At 40.3% G+C, this 22344-nt stretch overlaps 2 non-coding genes across 2 annotated transcripts; one reads left to right on the plus strand and one right to left on the minus strand.

The window, feature by feature from the left end:
• Positions 1 to 3267: 3267 nt before the first annotated feature.
• On the minus strand, positions 3268 to 3375 carry LOC130947801 (small nucleolar RNA R71). Its single transcript, XR_009072809.1, has one exon. It is a non-coding gene; the product is annotated as a small nucleolar RNA R71 (small nucleolar RNA).
• Positions 3376 to 21063: 17688 nt separating this feature from the next.
• Positions 21064 to 21171, plus strand: LOC130953806 (small nucleolar RNA R71). The gene has a single exon (XR_009075971.1). It is a non-coding gene; the product is annotated as a small nucleolar RNA R71 (small nucleolar RNA).
• The last annotated feature ends 1173 nt before the right edge of the window (positions 21172 to 22344 follow it).

Below are 22344 nucleotides of genomic sequence, written 5' to 3' on the forward strand. Positions count from 1 at the left end.
CGACTACCGTTTAGTCCATTTCTTCTATGGAATTAGCTTTTACTTTAGTGATTGATTTGCGACTATCTAATCGGTAGCTAAAAAACTTTCCGATGAATTAGCGACTGTTGTGTTTGCCTCACTAATCTGCGACTTGTAATTAGCGAGGAAAGCATTAGTTGCTAGGCGGTAGCTAATCCGTCACAAATTATATTTTGCGTCAGATTAGCGATGATTTTACGACTCTTTTTGTGGAAGCTAATCGGCCATATTCTTGTAGTGAAACTCCACCGTTGAAAATACATAAGTGAAAGGTCCAGGCATGGCCGAGAGGCCAGCCCCCAAGATCTAAGAACTAAACGTCCAAAGATGTCTAATACACTAGTAAAAAGTCCTATTTATAATAAACTAGCTGCTAGGGTTTACAGAAGTAAGTAATTGATGCATAAATCCACTTTTGGGGCCTACTTGGTGTATGTTTGGGTGATGAGCGGATAATTTATACGCTTTTTGGCATTGTTTTTAGTATGTTTTTAGTTTGTTTTAGTTAGTTTTTATTATATTTTTATTAGTTTTTTGTTAAAATTTACTTTTCTGGACTTTACTATGAGTTTGTGTGTTTTTCTATGATTTTAGGTATTTTCTGGCTGAAATTGAGGGACCTGAGCAAAAATCTGATTCAGAGGCTGAAAAAGACTGCAGATGCTGTTGGATTCTGACCTCCTTGCACTCAAAGTAGATTTTCAGGAGCTATAGAAGCCCAATTGGTGCGTTCTCAACTGCGTTGGAAAGAAGACATCTTGGGCTTTCCAGCAACGTATAATAGTCCATACTTTTCCGGAGATTTGATGGCCCAAACCGGCGTTCCAAATCAGCTCAAAACTGCCAGGTGTTAAACGCCGGAACTGGCACAAGAATGGGAGTTAAACGCCCAAACTGGCAAAAAAGCTAGCGTTTAACTCCAAAAAAAGTCTCTACACATGAAAGCTTCAATGCTCAGCCCAAGCACACACCAAGTGGGCCCGGAAGTGGATTTTTATGTCATTTACTCAGCTTTGTAAACCCTAGGCTACTAGTTCTCTACAAATAGGACCTTTTACTATTGTATTTTTATCTTTTGATCACTTGAGATCTTAGGATCATCTTTGGACGTCTAGTTCTTAGGTCATGGGGGCTGGCCTCACGGCCATGCCTGAACCTTGTTCTTATGTATTTTCAACGGTGGAGTTTCTACACACCATAGATTAAGGTGTGGAGCTCTGCTGTACCTCGAATATTAATGCAATTACTATTGTTCTTCTATTCAATTCAGCTCATTCTTGTTCTAAGATATCACTTGTTCCTCAACTTGATGAATGTGATAATCTGTGACACTCATCATCATTCTCACCTATGAACGTGTGCTTGACAACCACCTCCGTTCTACCTTAGATTGAGTGGATATCTCTTGGATCCCTTAATCGGAATCTTCGTGGTATAAGCTAGAATTGATGGCGGAATTCAAGAAAATTTGGAAGGTCTAAACCTTGTCTGTGGTATTCTGAGTAGGATTCAAGGATTGAATGACTGTGACAAGCTTCAAACTCCTGAAGGCTGGGCGTTAGTGACAGACGCAAAAGAATCAATGGATTCTATTCCAACCTGATTGAGAACCGACAGATGATTAACCGTGCTGTGACAGAGCGCGTTGAACATTTTCACTGAGAGGACGGGATTGTAGCCACTGACAACGGTGATGCCCAACATACAGCTTGCCATGGAAAGGAGTAAGAAGGATTGGATGAAGACAGTAGGAAAGCAGAGAGACGGAAGGGATAAAGCATCTTCATACGCTTATCTGAAATTCTCACCAATGAATTGCATAAGTATCTCTATCCTTACTTTATGCTTTAGTCATATATCATCCATAACCATTTGAATCTGCCTGACTGAGATTTACAAGATGACCATAGCTTGCTTCATACCAACAATCTCCGTGGGATCGACCTTTACTCGTGTAAGGTTTATTACTTGGACGACCCAGTGCACTTGCTGGTTAGTTGTGCGAAGTTGTGATAAAAAGTTGAGATTGCAATTGAGCGTACCATGTTAATGACGCCATTGATGATCACAATTTTGTGCACCAAGTTTTTGGCGCCGTTGTCGGGGATTGTTTTGAGTTTGGACAACTGACGGTTCATCTTGTTGCTTAGATTAGGTACTTTTCTTCAGAGTTCTTAAGAATGAATTCTAGTGTTTCAAGGTGATATTCTTATCATCACCAAAGCTGATTGATTCTCATCAATTTAGCTCTTGAATGTAATGTCTTGCTGAAGCTTGGCAAGCCATGTCTAATTTCTTTAGACTGAAGCGTTAGACTAACATTGCATGATTCCTGGAATTCTCATTAAGAATTTTGATATCTTTATTTTCTTTTTCCATATAATTTTCGAAAAATCCAAAAAAATTACAAAATCATAAAAACCAAAAATATTTTATGTTTCTTGTTGAGTCTAGTGTCTCATTTTAAGTTTGGTGTCAATTGCATGTTTCCTTTCTTCTTGCATTTTTCGAATTCATTCATGTGTCTTCATTGATCTTCAAGTTGTTCTTGATGATTTCCTTGTTCTGATCTTTAAATTCTCTTGTCTTGAGTGTTTTGTTGTTTCTCATATACATTCTCATTTTCTTTCCCTCTCACACCTCAAGGAATCTCTATACTGTGACATAGAGGATTCCATATTTTCTTGTTCTCTTCTCTTTCATATGAGCAGGAGCAAAGACAAAAGCATTCTTGTTGAGGCTGACCTTGAACCTGAAAGGACCTTAAAGCGAAAGCTAAGAGAAACTAAAGCACAACTCTCTGTAGAGGACCTAACAGAAATCTTCAAAGAAGAAGAACCCATGGCAGCCGAAAACAATAATAATGCCAACAATGCAAGGAAGGTGCTGGGTGACTTTACTGCACCTACTCCCGACTTCTATGGGAGAAGCATCTCTATCCCTGCCATTGGAGCAAACAACTTTGAGCTTAAGCCTCAATTAGTTTCTCTAATGCAACAGAATTGCAAGTTCCATGGACTTCCATTGGAAGATCCTCATCAGTTTTTAGCTGAATTCTTGCAAATCTGTGACACTATCAAGACTAATGGGGTTGACCCTGAGGTCTACAGACTTATGCTATTCCCTTTTTCTGTAAGAGACAGAGCTAGGATATGGTTGGACTCACAACCTAAAGAAAGCCTGAACTCTTGGGAAAAGCTAGTCAATGCCTTCTTGGCAAAGTTCTTTCCACCTCAAAAATTGAGTAAGCTTAGAGTGGAAGTCCAAACCTTCAGACAGAAGAACGGTGAATCCCTCTATGAAGCTTGGGAAAGATACAAACAATTGATCAGAAAGTGTCCTTCTGATATGCTTTCTGAATGGAGCATCATAGGTATCTTCTATGATGGTCTGTCCGAACTGTCCAAGATGTCATTGGATAGCTCTGCTGGAGGATCTCTTCATCTGAAGAAGACGCCTGCAGAAGCTCAAGAACTCATTGAAATGGTTGCAAATAACCAATTCATGTACACTTCTGAAAGGAATCTTGTGAACAATGGGACGAATCAGAAGAAAAGGAGTTCTTGAGATTGATACTCTGAATGCCATATTGGCTCAGAACAAAATATTGACTCAGCAAGTCAATTTGATTTCTCAAAGTCTGTCTGGAATGCAAGCTGCACCAGGCAGTACTAAGGATGCTTCATTTGAAGAAGAAGCTTATGATCCTGAGAACTCTTCAATGGAAGAGGTGAATTACATAGGAGAACCCTATGGAAACACCTATAATTCTTCATGGAGAAATCATCCAAATCTCTCATGGAAGGATCAACAGAGACCTCAACAAGGTTTCAACAACAATAATGGTGGAAGAAACAGGTTTAGCAATGGCAAGCCTTTTCCACCATCTTCTCAGCAACAGACAGAGAATTCTAAACAGAGCCACTCTGACTTAGCAACCATGGTCTCTGATCTAATCAAAATCACTCAAAGTTTCATGACTGAAACAAGGTCCTCCATTAGGAATTTAGAGGCACAAGTGGGTCAGCTGAGTAAGAAAGTTACTGAACTCCCTCCTAGTACTCTTCCAAGCAATACAGAAGAAAATCCAAAAGGAGAGTGCAAGGTCATCAACATGGCCAAATTTGGAGAGGAGGAAGAGGCAGTGATCGCCACTGAGGAAGACCTCAATGGACGTCCATTGGCCTCCAATGAGTTCCCTAATGAGGAACCATGGGAATCTGAGGCTCATAATGAGACCATAGAGATTCCATTGAATTTACTTCTACCATTCATGAGCTCGGATGAATATTCTTCCTCTGAAGAGGATGAAGATGTCACTGAAGAGCAAGTTGCTAAATACCTTGGAGCAATCATGAAGCTAAATGACAAGTTATTTGGTAATGAGACTTGGGAGGATGAATCCCATTTGCTCACCAAAGAACTGGATGACTTGTCTAGGCAGAGATTACCTCAAAAGAGACAGGACCCTGGGAAGTTCTCAATACCTTGTACCATAGGCACCATGACCTTTGAGAAGGCTCTGTGTGACTTAGTGTCAAGTATAAACCTCATGCCTCTCTCTGTAATGGAGAAGCTAGAGATCTTTGAGGTACAAGATGCAAGAATCTCACTAGAGATGGCAGACAATTCCAGAAAACAAGCTTATGGACTTGTAGAGGATGTTTTGGTGAAAGTTGAAGACCATTACATCCCTGCTGATTTCATAGTCCTAGAGATTGGGAAGTGCATGGATGAATCCATCATCCTTGGCAGACCCTTCCTAGCCACAGCAAAGGCTGTGATTAATGTTGACAGAGGAGAATTGATCATTCAAGTGAATGAAGAATCCTTTGTGTTTAAGGCTCAAGGATATCCCTCTGTTACCATGGAGAGGAAGCATGAAGAGCTTCTCTCAAAACAGAGTCAAACAGAGCCTGCACAATCAAACTCTAAGTTTGGTGTTGGGAGGCCACAACCAACTTCTAAGTTTGGAGTTGAACCCCCACATTCAAACTCTAAGTTTGGTGTTGGGAGGTTCCAACATTGCTCTGAGTATCTGTGAGGCTCCATGAGAGCCCACTGTCAAGCTACTGACATTAAAGAAGCGCTTGTTGGGAGGCAATCCAATATTATATTTATCTATTTTCCTTTGTTATTTTATGTTTTCTATAGGTTGATGATCATGGAAAGTCACAAAATCAATTGAAAAAGTAAAAATAGAATGAAAAACAGAAAGAAAAACAGAACACACTGGAGGAAAACCTTGCTGGCATTTAAACGCCAGTAAGGGCAGCAAATGGGCGTTTAACGCCCAGTCTGCCACCATTCTGGGCGTTTAACGCCAGAAAGGGGCACCAGACTGGCGTTAAACGCCAGGAAAGGGCAAAAAGCTGGCGTTAAACGCCAGAAATGGGCACCAGCCCGGCGTTTAATGCCAGAATTGGCATAAAGAGCATTTTTGCTTGCCACTTGGTGCAGGGATGAATTTTCCTTGACACCTCAGGATCTGTGGACCCCACAGCATCCCCACCTACCCCACCACTCTCTCTCTTCTTCACCCATTCACCAATCACCTCAACACCTCTTCCCCAAAAATCCTCACCTATCAAATCCCACTATTCTCTTCACCACTCACATCCATCCTTCATAAAACCCCACCTACCTCACCATTCAAATTCAAACCACTTTCCCTCCCAAACCCACCCATAATGGCCGAACCATACACCCCCTCTCCACTCCTATATAAACCCATCTTCACTCCTTCATTTTGACACAACCTACACACTACTTCTCCCCCTTGGCCAAAAATCAAAGCCACCTCCATCTCCTTTATTTCTTCTTCTTCTACTCTCTTCTTTCTTCTTTTGCTCGAGGACGAGCAAACTTTCTAAGTTTGGTGTGGTAAAAGCATTGCTTTTTGTTTTTCCAAAACCATTTATGGCACCTAAGGCCGGAGAAACCTCTAGAAAGAGGAAAAGGAAGGCAAAAGCTTTCACCTCCGAGTCATGGGAGATGGAGAGATTCATCTCAAGGGTGCATCAAGACCACTTCTATGAAGTTGTGGCCATGAAGAAGGTGATCTCCGAGGTCCTTTTCAAACTCAAAAAGAGTGAATATCCGGAGATCCGACATGAGATCCGAAGAAGAGGTTGGGAAGTTCTTACCAACCCCATTCAACAAGTCGGAATCTTAATGGTTCAAGAGTTCTATGCCAATGCATGGATCACCAACGTTAGGATTTTTGCCAGTAAAGAATGTCATAAAAACAGTTGCGTTGTAGATATAGCCTCTAAACCGACAAAAATTCCTTCGTACAAACATTTTGGTTGTCACAAGTAACAAACCCCTTTAAAATTGATAACCGAGTATTTAAACCTCGAGTCGTCTTCTCAAGGAATTGCAGGGAGGTATGTTCTTATTATTGGCTATGGAGATTGTAAATTGGGGTTTTGGAAGTAAGGTGCGAATATGTTATATGATAAGTAAAATAAAATAAAATAATACTAATAAAATAAACCTTTGGCAAGGTATAAGAACTGGAAGTCCTATCCTGGTTATCCTTATCAATTATGAAGAGAATTGAATTCTTCTCCCACCTTGTTAACCTCTAACTATGAAGGTAAGTTAAGTGGATGAATTAATTCGAATCCTCAAGTCCTAGTCTTTCCTTGGGAAAGGCTAGAGTTATTGGAATATGAATTAATGAAATGAAGAAATCCAATTTTCAATCAATACTGAGTTTGATAACTCTAGTGTCACCAATTATTTAACCGAGGCCAAAAAGGGGAAAAACTAAATATACTAGAATAACAATATCTTCAGATTAGGGATAATAAAAAGGGACAATCATAAACTGAAATGCTTCAAATATCATTAAATAAAATATTCAAATCTTAACATGGAAAAGTTCATAAATTAAATTGGGATAAATAAAAATAAAGAACCTGGGATTGAGAGTCACTCCTAAAAAATAGGAGAAGTCCTAAATCCTAAATCCTAATCCTAAGAGAGAGAGGGGAGAACCTCTCTCAAAACTAAATCTAAATCATGAGAAGTAAATTATGAGTGAATAATTATGAATACATGCATTCCCCCATTTTATAGCCTCTAATCTGTGTGTTCTGGGCTGAAAACTGGGTCAAAAGCAGCCCAGAAGTCACTTCCAGCGCTTTCTGGTCCGTACAGGTCGCGGAAAAGTGACGCGGCCGCATGGCTCACGCGGCCGTGCGGGTTGCATTCCTGCCAGGTCACGCGTCCGCGTGACTCACGCGTTCGCGTCGCCTGGCGTCAGAGCAACTATAGAAAATTATATATCAAATCGAAGCCCCGGACGTTAGCTTTCCAACACAACTAGAACCGCGTCGTTTGGACCTCTGTAGCTAAAGTTATAGCCGTTTGAGTGTGAAGAGGTCAGGCTGGACAGCTTTAGCAATTTCTCCAACTTATTATATTCCTTCCACTTTTGCATGCTTCCTTCTCATCCTCCAAGCCATTCCTACCTTATAATATCTGAAAACACTTAACACACATATCAAGGCATCTAATGATAATAAGAGAGGATTAATAATAAGCAAATATAAGTCCAAAGAAACATGTTTTCAATCAAAGCACATAATTAGGAAGGCAAATGTAAAACATGCAAATAGTATGAATAAGTGGGTAAAGAGTTGATAAAATCCACTCAATTGAGCACAAGATAAACCATAAAATAGTGGTTTATCAATCACCAAGAACCATGATCAAAGTGTGAACCCGAACCCAAAGAATTAGCTTACAATGGTTCGGGGAAAATGCTTAGATTTTAGTCCGGAAAATGTAAGCTTGGCATTCAACTTGCCCATGATGAAAGGAGATGAACACGCTTACACTAGAAGGGTCAACTTTGATCAAAGGTTGGACCAAGTCCTCATAGACATTTGTGAAGAGGGCGCCCAATGGAAGAGAGATTCAAGAGGGAAGCCGGTTCAACTGAGAAGGCATGACCTCAAGCTCGTGGCTAGGGGATGGTTGGAGTTTATCCAACGCTCAATCAATCCCACTAGCAACCAGTCCGAAGTTACTATAGACCGGCCTATCATGATTCATAGCATCATGATTGGAGAAGAAGTAGAAGCTCATGAGGTTATAGCCCAAGAACTTTATAAGGTGGCAGACAAGTCCTCTACCTTGGCAAGGTTAGCCTTTCCTCATCTCATTTGTCACCTCTGTTATTCAGTTGGAATTGACATAGAGGGAGACATCCTCATTGATGAGGACAAGCCCATCACTAAGAAAAGGATAGAGCAAACAAGAGATCCCACTCATCATGAAATCCCTGAGATACCTCAAGGGATGCACTTTTCTCCACAAAACTATTGGGAGCAAATCAACACCTCCCTAGGAGAATTGAGTTCCAACATGGGACAACTAAAGGTGGAGCACCAAGAACATTCCATTCTCCTCCATGAAATTAGAGAAGATCAAAGAATCATGAGAGAGGAGCAACAAAGGCAAGGAAGAGACATTGAGGAGCTCAAGCACTCCATAACATCTTCAAGAGGAAGAACAAGCCGCCATCACTAAGGTGGACCCGTTCTTTAATTTCCTTGTTCCTTATTTTCCTGTTTTTTGAATTTTATGCTTATGTTTATCCATGTTTGTGTCTTATTACATGATCATTAGTGTCTTAGTGTCTATGCCTTAAAGTTATAAATGTCCTATGAATCCATCACCTTTCTTAAATGAAAAATGTTCTTAATTGAAAAAGAGAAGAATTGCATGAATTTTGAATTTTATAACAGATTAATTATTTTGATGTGGTGGCAATACTTTGACCTCTGAATGTATGCTTGAACAGTGCATATGTCTTTTGAATTTGTTGTTCATGAATGTTGGCTTTTGAAAGAATGATGAAAAAGGAGACATGTTACTAAGGATCTGAAAAATTATAAAAATGATTCTTGAAGCAAGAAAAAGCAGTGAATACGACAAAGAAAAAAAATAATAAAGTCATGATCCAAGGCAAAAAGAGTGTGCTTAAGAACCCTGGACACCTCTAATTGGGGACTCTAGCAAAGCTGAGTCACAATCTGAAAAGGTTCACCCAATTATGTGTCTGTGGCATGTATGTATCCGGTGGTAATACTGGAAGACAGAGTGGTTTGGGCCACGGCCAAGACTCATAAAATAGCTGTGTTCAAGAATCATCATACTTAACTAGGAGAATCAATAACACTATCTGGATTCTGAGTTCCTATAGAAGCCAATCATTCTGAATTTCAAAGGATAGAGTAAGATGCCAAAACTATTCAGAGGCAAAAAGCTAAAAGCCCCGCTCATCTAATTAATACTGATCTTCATAGATATTTTTGGAATTCATTGCATATTCTCTTCTTTTTATCTTATTTGATTTTCAGTTGCTTGGGGACAAGCAACAATTTAAGTTTGGTGTTGTGATGAGCGGATAATTTATACGCTTTTTGGCATTGTTTTTAGTATGTTTTTAGTTTGTTTTAGTTAGTTTTTATTATATTTTTATTAGTTTTTAGTTAAAATTCATTTTTCTGGACTTTACTATGAGTTTGTGTGTTTTTCTGTGATTTCAGGTATTTTCTGGATGAAATTGAGGGACCTGAGCAAAAATCTGATTCAGAGGCTGAAAAGGACTGCAGATGCTGTTGGATTCTGACCTCCCTGCACTCGAAGTGTATTTTCTAGAGCTACAAAAGCCTAATTGGCGCGCTCTTAATTGCGTTAGAAAGTAGACATCCTGGGCTTTCCAGCAATGTATAATAGTCCATGCGTTGCCCGAGATTTGATGGCCGAAACCGGCGTTCCAAATCAGCTCAAAACTGCCCAGCGTTAAACGCCGGAACTGGCACAAGAATGGGAGTTAAACGCCCAAACTGGCACAAAAGCTGGCGTTTAACTCCAAGAAAAGTCTCTACACATGAAAGCTTCAATGCTCAGCCCAAGCACACACCAAGTGGGCCCGGAAGTGGATTTTTATGTCATTTACTCAACTTTGTAAACCCTAGGCTACTAGTTCTCTACAAATAGGACCTTTTACTATTGTATTTTTATCTTTTGATCACTTGAGATCTTAGGATCATCTTTGGACATCTAGTTCTTAGGCCATGGGGGCTGGCCTCACGGCCATGCCTGAACCTTGTTCTTATGTATTTTCAACGGTGGAGTTTCTACACACCATAGATTAAGGTGTGGAGCTCTGCTGTACCTCGAGTATTAATGCAATTACTATTATTCTTCTATTCAATTCAGCTCATTCTTGTTCTAAGATATCACTTGTTCCTCAACTTGATGAATGTGATGATCCGTAACACTCATCATCATTCTCACCTATGAACGTGTGCCAGACAACCACCTCTATTCTACCTTAGATTGAGTGGATATCTCTTGGATCCCTTAATCGGAATCTTCGTGGTATAAGCTAGAATTGATGGCGGCATTCAAGAGAAACCGAAAGGTCTAAACCTTGTTTGTGGTATTCTGAGTAGGATTCAAAGATTGAATGACTGTGACGAGCTTCAAACTCCTGAAGGCTGGGCGTTAGTGACAGACGCAAAAGAATCAATGGATTCTATTCCAACCTGATTGAGAACCGACAGATGATTAGCCGTGCTGTGACAGAGCGCGTTGATCATTTTCACTGAGAGGACGGGATTGTAGCCACTGACAACGGTGATGCCCAACATACAGCTTGCCATGGAAAGGAGTAAGAAGGATTGGATGAAGACAGTAGGAAAGCAGAGAGACGGAAGGGACAAAGCATCTCCATACGCTTATCTGAAATTCTCACCAATGAATTGCATAAGTATCTCTATTCTTACTTTATGCTTTAGTCATATATCATCCATAACCATTTGAATCTGCTTGACTGAGATTTACAAGATGACCATAGCTTGCTTCATACCAACAATCTCGGTGGGATCGACCCTTACTCGCGTAAGGTTTATTACTTGGATGACCCAGTGCACTTGCTGGTTAGTTGTGCGAAGTTGTGATAAAGAGTTGAGATTACAATTGAGCGTACCATGTTAATGGCGCAATTGATGATCACAATTTTGTGCACCATTGGGCTGAGCTTGAATGTTACACGAGCTGAGGCTTATCTTGGAGTTGAACGCCAAGTTGTAACGTGTTTTGGGCGTTCAACTCTGGTTCGTGACGTGTTTCTGGCGTTTGACTCCAGAATGCAGCATGAAACTGGCGTTGAGCGCCAGTTTACATCGTCAAATCCCGAATAAAGTATAGACTATTATATATTGCTGGAAAGCTCTGGATGTTTATTTTCAAACGCCGTTGAGAGCGCGCCATTTGAAGTTTTGTAGCTCCAAAAAATCCATTTTGAGTGCAGGTAGGTCAGATTCCAACAGCATCAGCAGTCCTTTGTCAGCCTCCTATTAGAGTTTTGCTCAGGTCCCTCAATTTCAGCCAGAAATTACCTGAAATCATAGAAAAACACACAAACTCATAGTAAAGTCCATAAATGAGAATTTAGCATAAAAACTAATGAAAACATCCCTAAAAGTAGCTTGAACCTATTAAAAACTACCTAAAAACAATGCCAAAAAGCATATAAATTATCCGCTCATCAGTAGCAAATTCTGAGCAACTATGTGATGCTGAGCACTAACGAGACTGAGGTTCCAGCTGCCATGATTACTCTTATCTGGTGCGTGATGGAGGGCAAGGACATGTACCTTTCCCGATTTATCCGGTACTACATGTCCCGGGTTCATGTCTGAGGCACTTTGCCCTTCCCCTACCTGATTACTCAGTTGGACCGCCGAGCTGAGGTACCCTTGGAACTGGCGGATGAGAAGCCACCAGCCGCCGACTGCAAGAAGATCATCCCACATGGCAGAAAGTTCGTGGCTCTGGGCTATAGACCGTCCTCTCTTACTGCCACAGCTGATGCATCCACATCTTCTGCTGCCCCTTCAGCACCTGCTGCACCACCCACATCCACAGTACCCTCCCTTGCTTCCCAACCCATCTACCACCTTGTGCACCGCCTATTCGAGTGCCTAGACCAGATGGAGCGCTGCAATCAACGTCGATATGAGCGGTCTGAGCGTCACAGTAGGCGACGCTATGAGCATTTGAAATTGATGATCCGGTCAGGCCACACTGACATCCCCTCTGAGCCCGACACACCATCAGAGCCATCTGAGGAGAAGGCAGTTGACCAGGAGGAGGATGCACGAGAAGAGGCTAAGCAGGCAGGACCCGAGCAGGCAGAGCCCCAGCATGAAGAGCCTCAGCAGACACAGCCAGAAGACCCCCAGGCACCTATACAGGCAGAGCCTCAGACACTTTCACTGCCAGAGCCCATACAGACAGCACCAGCACACCCCTCCGGAAGTGACAACTCTTCACACCCAGCCTGATTGAGCATCGGGGACGATGCTATTATTTAAGTGTGGGGAGGTTGCCATCTCTGGCAAACTTTATTTTGGTGAACTACTTTCAGACTCTTTATCCTATTTTATTTCTCTTTCTGTATTTTATTTTATTTTATCTTGTTTGACTTTCAGTACTTGCACATTTTCTTTTGCTGTATTTCTGTTTACTTTATTACATTTTGCATTTTGGGCTATATATATATATATATATATATATATATATCTTAGATATTTAGCTTAATTTGCACTCTTAGCTTATTAGTTGTGATGTAGAAAATATAGATTATTTAGTTTAGTTTACCCTTTTAGCATATGATAAATTGGTTTAATTGGAAATAAAGAGTAAACTAGAAATTTTAGTTGAATGGAAAATACTTATTTTTATAAGAGCCATTCAAAGATTCACATTGAGTTGAATGGAAACTCCTGATTTCTACTTACATGATATACATAACTGTTATATGATTTTTGAGCCAAAGAACACACAACCCGTAAGTTTTTGAGCTTAATTGCATGGTTATATTATTTAACCATAGTTTTCATTCATGTGTGTTTCTCCCTTCTTCTCTAAACTTGCATATTTTACTTTGTTTCATTCTATATGTCCATTATTTGGTGTATTTACATGCTTGCATATGATTGAGGCCATTATTTGAATTTTTGCTCACTTATCCCAAATAGCCTACACTTTCAATCATCTTTGTTAGCCACTTTGAGCCTTTTAAACCCCTTATATTCTATAACCACATCACTAGCCTTAAGCAGAAAAATAAATTAATTATCCCAAGGAATTGAATTTTTAGTTAGCTTGAGATAGAGGTTGTGTATCAATTAAGTGTGGGGAACCATTGAAACCTGGGTTGATAAAAAGGTATTGAATTGATAAATTATTTGAAATTTGGGTGCATGCTCATGTAAGGCCAAAATAATTAAAATACCATGTTCATTGATATGTTGTGTTTATTTTTCATATTGAAAAAAAAACCTATGAATAAATAAATAAGGGGACAAAATTACCCCAATATTAAAGTTAGTGAAAGATCAATACATATATGATAAGATCAAAAGAAAAGTTGATGCATGAGTATGTGATACAAAAGTGGGAAAATTGGGTAGCTAGGTATAATTTTTAAAATTGTATAGAGTATGTATATGTCAGGTGAGATCTTAGACTAATCAAGGATTTCAATTTATAGCTCACTTAGCCTTATATATACACCTTCACCTTTACCTTAGCCCCATTACAACCTTGAAAAGACCTCATGATGTTTGCATGTATACATTAAATATTTGTTAATTGGTTAGATGAAGAATAAAGTTTTAGAAAGCATGACTATAGAAGAGTAGAGTGATTAGTCCCAAACACTGAGTGATTAGAGTGTAAACACAAATCCAGTGAGGGTTCAATAGCTCAATTCCATATATCCATGTTTAATCATTGCTTGTCTTGTAAGTTTGTGAATTCTTTTGATTAGCTCAACTCAATTGTGAATATATTTTAATATGGTTCAACCTTTGTTGTGCACATATGATTCCTTGAAAAATTTGACTTAATTTGACCACATGTAAGCTCTATGTGTATATAAGTGGATAGTAATTAGAATTGCATGATTCATTTAGGTAGCTTGCATTTAGATAGATTTCATTGCATAGATTCCACCATTCTACCTTCACTCTTTTTCAGTTTCTCTTGAGCTAAGCGTGAGGACATGCTAATATTTAAGTGTGGGGAGGTTGATAAACCACTATTTTATGATTTATATTATGCTCAATTGAGTGGTTTCTATCAAGTCTTTGCTCACTTATTCATATAAATTGCATGGTTTTACAATTCCTTCCTTATTCCTTAATATATGTGAAAATATGTTTCCTAGACCATAAAATTGTTAATTTTAATTATCCTTTATTACCATTCGATGCCATGATCCATGTGATGAGTATTTTTAGGATTTATAAGGCAGGAATGGCTTAGAGAACAGAAAGGAAACATGCAAAAGTGGAAGGAACACGAGAAAATGAAGTTTTGAAGGAAATGGCAGCGACGCGCACGCGTGGACGACGCGGACGCATGCCTAGCACAAAAGTACGAGCGACGCGTACGCCTGACTGATGTGTACGCGTGACAAGGAACGCGAGGTGCTGCTGGTCCTTGATTGCCGGGGGGTAGTGGTACCTACAAGAGACTCTGATGCTTAAGTCAGTATGGGCTTTAGGCAGGTTTTTTGTAGAATTGGAGTATGAGTTATACCTGGGTACTCCAGTGTATTTATAGTGGTATTTGACGATCTCCTTTTGAGATAAGTTTGTTATCTTATCTTATCTTTTGTGGATGAGATCATATCGTTGGCTGGTGCACAAAATTGTGATCATCAATGGCGACATCAACATGGTACGCTCATTGCAATCTCAACTCTCTATCACAACTTCGCACAACTAACCAGCAAGTGCACTGGGTCGTCCAAGTAATAAACCTTACGCGAGTAAGGGTCGATCCCACGGAGATTGTTGGTATGAAGCAAGCTATGGTCACCTTGTAAATCTTAGTCAGGCAGACTCAAATGGGTATAGATGATATACGAATAAAACATAAAGATAAAGATAGAGATACTTATGCATATCATTGGTGAGAGCTTCAGATAAGCGCATGAAGATGCTGTCCCTTCCGTCTCTCTGCTTTCCTACTGTCTTCATCCAATCCTTCTTACTCCTTTCCATGGCAAGCTTATGCAAGGGTTTCACCGTTGTCAGTGGCTACCTCCCATCCTCTCAGTGGAAATGTTCAACGCACCCTGTCACGGCACGGCTATCCATCTGTCGGTTCTCGATCAGGCCGGAATAGAATCCATTGATTCTTTTGCGTCTGTCACTAACGCCCCGCCCTCAGGAGTTTGAAGCACGTCACAGTCATTCAATCATTGAATCCTACTCAGAATACCACAGACAAGGTTAGACCTTCTGGATTCTCTTGAATGCCGCCATCAGTTCTTGCCTATACCACGAAGACTGTGATCTCACGGAATGGCTGGCTCGTTTGTCAGGCGAGCGCTCGGTTGTCAGGCGATCAACCATGCATCGTGTATCAGGAATCCAAGAGATAAACATTAGAGCCTCGTTTGCTTGTAGAACAAAAGTGGTTGTCAGTCACTTTGTTCATAAGTGAGAATGATGATGAGCGTCACATAATCATCACATTCATCAAGTTCTTGAGTGCGAATGAATATCTTAGAATAAGAACAAGCGGAATTGAATAGAAGAACAATAGTAATTGCATTAATACTCGAGGTACAGCAGAGCTCCACACCTTAATCTATGGTGTGTAGAAACTCCACCGTTGAAAATACATAAGAACAAGGTCTAGGCATGGCCGTGAGGCCAGCCTCCAAAATGATCTAAGAACTAGATGTCCCAAAGATGATCTAGAGATCTAAAGTGATCAAAAGATGAAAATACAATAGTAAAAGGTCCTATTTATAGGGAACTAGTAGCTTAAGAATTACAAAGATGAGTAAATGACATAAAAATCCACTTCTGGGCCCACTTGGTGTGTGCTTGGGCTGAGCATTGAAGCATTTTCGTGTAGAGACCCTTCTTGGAGTTAAACGCCAGCTTTTGTGCCAGTTTGGGCGTTTAACTCCCACTTTGGTGCCAATTCCGGCGTTTAACGCTGGAAATTCTGAAGGTGACTTTGAACGCCGGTTTGGGCCATCAAATCTTGGGCAAAGTATGAATTATCATATATTGCTGGAAAGCCCAGGATGTCTACTTTCCAACGCCGTTGAGAGCGCGCCAATTGGGCTTCTGTAGCTCCAAAAAATCCACTTCGAGTGCAGGGAGGTCCGAATCCAACAGCATCAGCAGTCCTTTTCAGTCTCTGGATCAGATTTTTGCTCAGGTCCCTCAATTTCAGCCAAAAAATACCTGAAATCACAGAAAAACACACAAACTCATAATAAAGTCCAGAAAAGTGAATTTTAACTAAAAACTAATAAAATTATACTAAAAACTCAACTCAAACTACTAAAAACATACTAAAAACAATGCCAAAAAGCGTACAAATTATCCGCTCATCACAACACCAAACTTAAATTGTTGCTTGTCCCCAAGCAACTGAAAATCAAATAAGATAAAAAGAAGAGAATATGCAATGAATTCCAAAAATATCTATGAAGATCAGTATCAATTAGATGAGCGGGACTTTTAGCTTTTTGCCTCTGAATAGTTTTGGCATCTCACTCTATCCTTTGAAATTCAGAACGATTCGCTTCTTTAGGAACTCAGAGTCCAGATAGTGTTATTGATTCTCCTAGTTAAGTATGATGATTCTTGAACACAGCTACTTATTGAGTCTTGGCCGTGGCCCAAAGCACTCTGTCTTCCAGTATTACCACCGGATACATACATGCCACAGACACATAATTGGGTGAACCTTTTCAGATTGTGACTCAACTTTGCTAGAGTCTCCAATTATAGGTGTCCAGGGTTCTTAAGCACACTCTTTTTGTCTTGGATCACAACTTTATTTCTTTCTTTTTCTTTCTTTTTTTTTCTTTTTTTTCGTTTTTTTTGTATTCACTGCTTTTTCTTGCTTCAAGAATCATTTTTATGATTTTTCAGATCCTCAGTAACATGTCTCCTTTTTCATCATTCTTTCAAGAGCCAACATTCATGAACCACAAATTCAAAAGATATATGCACTGTTTAAGCATACATTCAGAAAACAAAAGTGTTGCCACCACATCAAAATAATCAATCTGTTATAAAATTCAAAATTCATGCAATTCTTCTCTTTTTCAATTAAGAACATTGTTTATTTAAGAAAGGTGATGGATTCATAGGACATTCATAACTTTAAGGCATAGACACTAAGACACTAATGATCATAAGACACAAACATAGATAAACATAAGCACTAAAATTCGAAAAACAGGAAAATAAAGAACAAGGAGATTAAAGAACGGGTCCACCTTAGTGATGGCGGCTTGTTCTTCCTCTTGAAGGTCTTATGGAGTGCTTGAGCTCCTCAATGTCTCTTCCTTGTCTTTGTTGCTCCTCTCTCATGATTCTTTGATCTTCTCTAATTTCATGGAGGAGAATGGAGTGTTCTTGGTGCTCCACCCTTAGTTGTCCCATGTTGGAACTCAATTCTCCTAGGGAGGTGTTTAGTTGCTCCCAATAGTTTTGTGGAGGAAAGTGCATCCCTTGAGGCATCTCAGGGATCTCATGATGAGAGGGGTCTCTTGTTTGCTCCATCCTTTTCTTAGTGATGGGCTTGTCCTCATCAATGAGGATGTCTCCTTCTATGTCAACTCCAACTGAATAACAGAGGTGACAAATGAGGTGAGGAAAGGCTAACCTTGCCAAGGTGGAGGACTTGTCCGCCACCTTATAGAGTTCTTGGGCTATGACCTCATGAACTTCTACTTCTTCTCCAATCATGATGCTATGGATCATGATGGCTCGGTCTAGAGTAACTTTGGACCGGTTGCTAGTGGGAATGATTGAGCGTTGGATAAACTCCAACCATCCTCTAGCACGGGCTTGAGGTTATGCCTTCTTAGTTGAACCGGCTTCCCTCTTGAATCTCTCTTCCATTGGGCGCCCTCTTCACAAATATCAGTGAGGACTTGGTCCAACCTTTGATCAAAGTTGACCCTTCTTGTGTAAGGATGTTCATCTCCTTGCATCATAGGCAAGTTGAATGCCAACGTTACATTTTCCGGACTAAAATCCAAGTATTTCCCCCGAACCATAGTAAGCCAATTCTTTGGATCCGGGTTCACACTTTGATCATGGTTCTTGGTGATCCATGCATTGGCATAGAACTCTTGAACCATTAAGATTCCGACTTGTTGAATGGGGTTGGTAAGAACTTCCCAACCTCTTCCTCAGATCTCATGTCGGATCTCCGGATATTCACTCTTTTTGAGTGAAAAAGGGACCTCGGGGATCACCTTCTTCAAGGCCACAACTTCATAGAAGTGGTCTTGATGCACCCTTGAGATGAATCTCTCCATCTCCCATGACTCGGAGGTGGAAGCTTTTGCCTTCCCTTTCCTCTTTCTAGAGGTTTCTCCGGCCTTGGATGCCATAAATGGTTATGGAAAAACAAAAAACAATGCTTTTACCACACCAAACTTAAAAGGTTTGCTCGTCCTCGAGCAAAAGAAGAAAGAAAAGAGTAGAAGAAGAAGAAATGAGGAAGAAGGGGATGGCTTTGTGTTCGGCCAAAGAGGGAGGGAAGTGGTGTTTAGGTTGTGTGAAAATGAAGGGGTGAAGAAGGGTTTATATAGGAGAGGGGAGGCTCATGGTTCGGTCATGTATGGGTGGGTTTGGGAGGGAAAGTGGTTTGAATTTGAAGGGTGAGGTAGGTGGGGTTTTATGAAGGATGGATGTGAGTGGTGAAGAGAAGATGGGATTTGATAGGTGAAGGGTTTTTGGAGAAGAGGTATGGAAGTGATTGGTGAATGGGTAAAGAAGAAAGAGGGTGGTGGGGTAGGTGGGGATCCTGTGGGGTCCACAGATCCTGAGGTGTCAAGGAAAAGTCATCCCTGCACCAAATGGCATGCAAAATCACGTTTTGAGCCAATTCTGGCGTTAAACGCCGGGCTGGTGCCCATTTCTGGCGTTTAACGCCAGGTTCTTGCCCTTTCCTGGCGTTTAACGCCAGTCTGGTGCCCCTTTCTGGCGTTAAACGCCCAGAATGGTGCCAGACTGGGCGTTAAACGCCCACCTGCTAGCTTTACTAGCGTTTAAACGCCAGTAGGTTCTTCCTCCAGGGTGTGCTGTTTTTCTTCCTGTTTTTCATTCTATTTTTGCTTTTTCAATTGATTTTGTGACTTCTCATGATCATCATCCTACAAAATAAAACAAAATAACAAAGAAAAATATAAAATATAACATTGGGTTGCCTCCCAACAAGCGCTTCTTTAATGTCAGTAGCTTGACAGAGGGCTCTCATGGAGCCTCATATATGCTCAGAGCAATGTTGGAACCTCCCAACACCAAACTTAGAGTTTGAATGTGGGGGTTCAACACCAAACTTAGAGTTTGGCTGTGGCCTCCCAACACCAAACTTAGAGTTTGACTGTGGGGGCTCTGTTTGACTCTGATTTGAGAGAAGCTCTTCATGCTTCCTCTCCATGGTGACAGAGGGGTATCCTTGAGCCTTAAACACAAGGGATTCTTCATTCACTTGAATGATCAGTTCACCTCTGTCAACATCAATCACAGCCTTTGCTGTGGCTAGGAAGGGTCTGCCAAGGATGATGGATTCATCCATGCATTTCCCAGTCTCTAGGACTATGAAATCAGTAGGTATGTAATGGTCTTCAACTTTTACCAGAATATCCTCTACAAGTCCATAAGCTTGTTTTCTTGAATTGTCTGCCATCTCTAGTGAGATTCTTGCAGCTTGTACCTCAAAGATCCCTAGCTTCTCCATTACAGAGAGAGGCATGAGGTTTACACTTGACCCTAAGTCACACAGAGCCTTCTTGAAGGTCATGGTGCCTATGGTACAAGGTAGTGAAAACTTCCCAGGGTCTTGTCTCTTTTGAGGTAATTTCTGCCTAGACAAGTCATCCAGTTCTCTGGTGAGCAAAGGAGGTTCATTCTCCCAAGTCTCATTTCCAAATAACTTGTCATTTAGCTTCATGATTGCTCCAAGGTATTTAGCAACTTGCTCTTCAGTGACATACTCATCCTCTTCAGAGGAGGAATACTCATCAGAGCTCATGAAAGGCAGAAGTAAGTCCAATGGAATCTCTATGGTCTCATTTTGAGCCTCAGATTCCCATGGTTCCTCATTGGGGAACTCAGTGGAGGCTAGTGCACGCCCATTGAGGTCTTCCTCAGTGGCGTTCACTTCCTCTCTTTCCTCTCCAAATTCGGCCATGTTGATGGCCTTGCACTCTCCTTTTGGATTTTCTTCTGTATTGCTTGGGAGAGTACTAGGAGGGAGTTCAGTGACTTTCTTGCTCAGCTGTCCCACTTGTGCCTCCAAATTCCTAATGGAGGACCTTGTTTCAGTCATGAAACTTTGAGTGGTTTTGATTAGATCAGAGACCATAGTTGCTAAGTCAGAGGGGTTCTGCTTAGAAATCTCTGTCTGTTGCTGAGAAGATGATGGAAAAGGCTTGCCATTGCTAAACTTGTTTCTTCCACCATTATTGTTGTTGAAACCTTGTTGAGGTCTCTGTTGATCCTTCCATGAGAAATTTGGATGATTTCTCCATGAAGAATTATAGGTGTTTCCATAGGGTTCTCCTAGGTAATTCACCTCTTCCATTGAAGGGTTCTCAGGATCATAAGCTTCTTCTTCAGATGAAGCATCCTTAGTACTGCTTGGTGCATTTTGCATTCCAGACAGACTTTGAGAAATCAAATTGACTTGTTGAGTCAATATCTTGTTCTGAGCCAGAATGGCATTCAGAGTATCAATCTCAAGAACTCCTTTCTTCTGATTTGTCCCATTGTTCACAGGATTCCTTTCAGAAGTGTACATGAATTGGTTATTTGCAACCATTTCAATTAGTTCTTGAGCTTCTGTAGGCGTCTTCTTCAGATGAAGAGATCCTCCAGCAGAGCTATCCAAAGACATCTTGGATAGTTCAGAGAGACCATCATAGAAAATATCTATGATGCTCCATTCAAAAAGCATGTCAGGAGGACATTTTCTGATCAATTGTTTGTATCTTTCCCAAGCTTTATAGAGGGATTCTCCATCCTTCTGTCTAAAGGTTTGGACTTCCACTCTAAGCTTACTCAATTTTTGAGGTGGAAAGAACTTTGCCAAGAAGGCATTGACTAGCTTTTCCCATGAGTCCAGGCTTTCTTTAGGTTGTGAGTCCAACCATGTCCTAGCTCTGTCTCTTACAGCAAAAGGGAATAGCATAAGTCTGTAGACCTCAGGGTCAACCCCATTAGTCTTGACAGTGTCACAGATTTGCAAGAATTCAGCTAAGAACTGATGAGGATCTTCCAATGGAAGTCCACGGAACTTGCAATTCTGTTGCATTAGAGAAACTAATTGAGGCTTAAGCTCAAAGTTGTTTGCTCCAATGGCAGGGATAGAGATGCTTCTCCCATAGAAGTCGGGAGTTGGTGCAGTAAAGTCACCCAGCACCTTCCTTGCATTGTTGGCATTGTTGTTGTTTTCGGCTGCCATGGGTTCTTCTTCTTTGAAGATTTCTGTCAGGTCCTCTACAGAGAGTTGTGCCTTAGCTTCTCTTAGCTTTCGCTTCAAGGTCCTTTCAGGTTCAGGGTCAGCTTCAACAAGAATGATTTTGTCCTTGTTCCTGCTCATATGAAAGAGAAGAGAACAAGAAAATGTGGAATCCTCTATGTCACAGTATAGAGATTCCTTGAGGTGTCAGAGAAGAAGAAAAATAGAAGGAAGAAGGAGAAGAATTCGAACTTAGTCAGAGAGAGTTCGAATTGTGCATTGAGAAGGAGTGGTACTCCATAAATAGAAGGATGTGAGAAGAGAGGAAGAAATTTTCGAAAATTAAGTGAAAGATTTTGAAAACATTTTGAAAAACTTTAATTGATTTTCGAAAACCAAGAGTGGGAAAGAAATCAAGTAATTTTTGAAAAAGATTTTGAAATTAGAAATCAAAAAGATTTGATTGAAAACTATTTTGAAAAAGATGAGGTTAAGAAGATATGATTGGTTTTAAAAAATATGTGATTGAGAAGATATGCTTTGAAAACAATTTTAAAAAGATTTGATTTTAAAATTTAATAACTTGGCTATCAAGAAAAGATATGATTCAAACATTAAACCTTTCTCAACAGAAAAGGCAACATACTTGAAATGTTGAATCAAATCATTAATTGATAGCAAGTATCTTTGAAAAAGGAAAGAAATTGATTTTGAAAACATTTGATTGAAAAGATATGATTTGAAAAAGATTTGATTTTGAAAAACTTTGAA

Source organism: Arachis stenosperma, chromosome 1 (assembly GCF_014773155.1).
Source record: "Arachis stenosperma cultivar V10309 chromosome 1, arast.V10309.gnm1.PFL2, whole genome shotgun sequence".
NCBI lineage: Eukaryota > Viridiplantae > Streptophyta > Magnoliopsida > Fabales > Fabaceae > Arachis > Arachis stenosperma.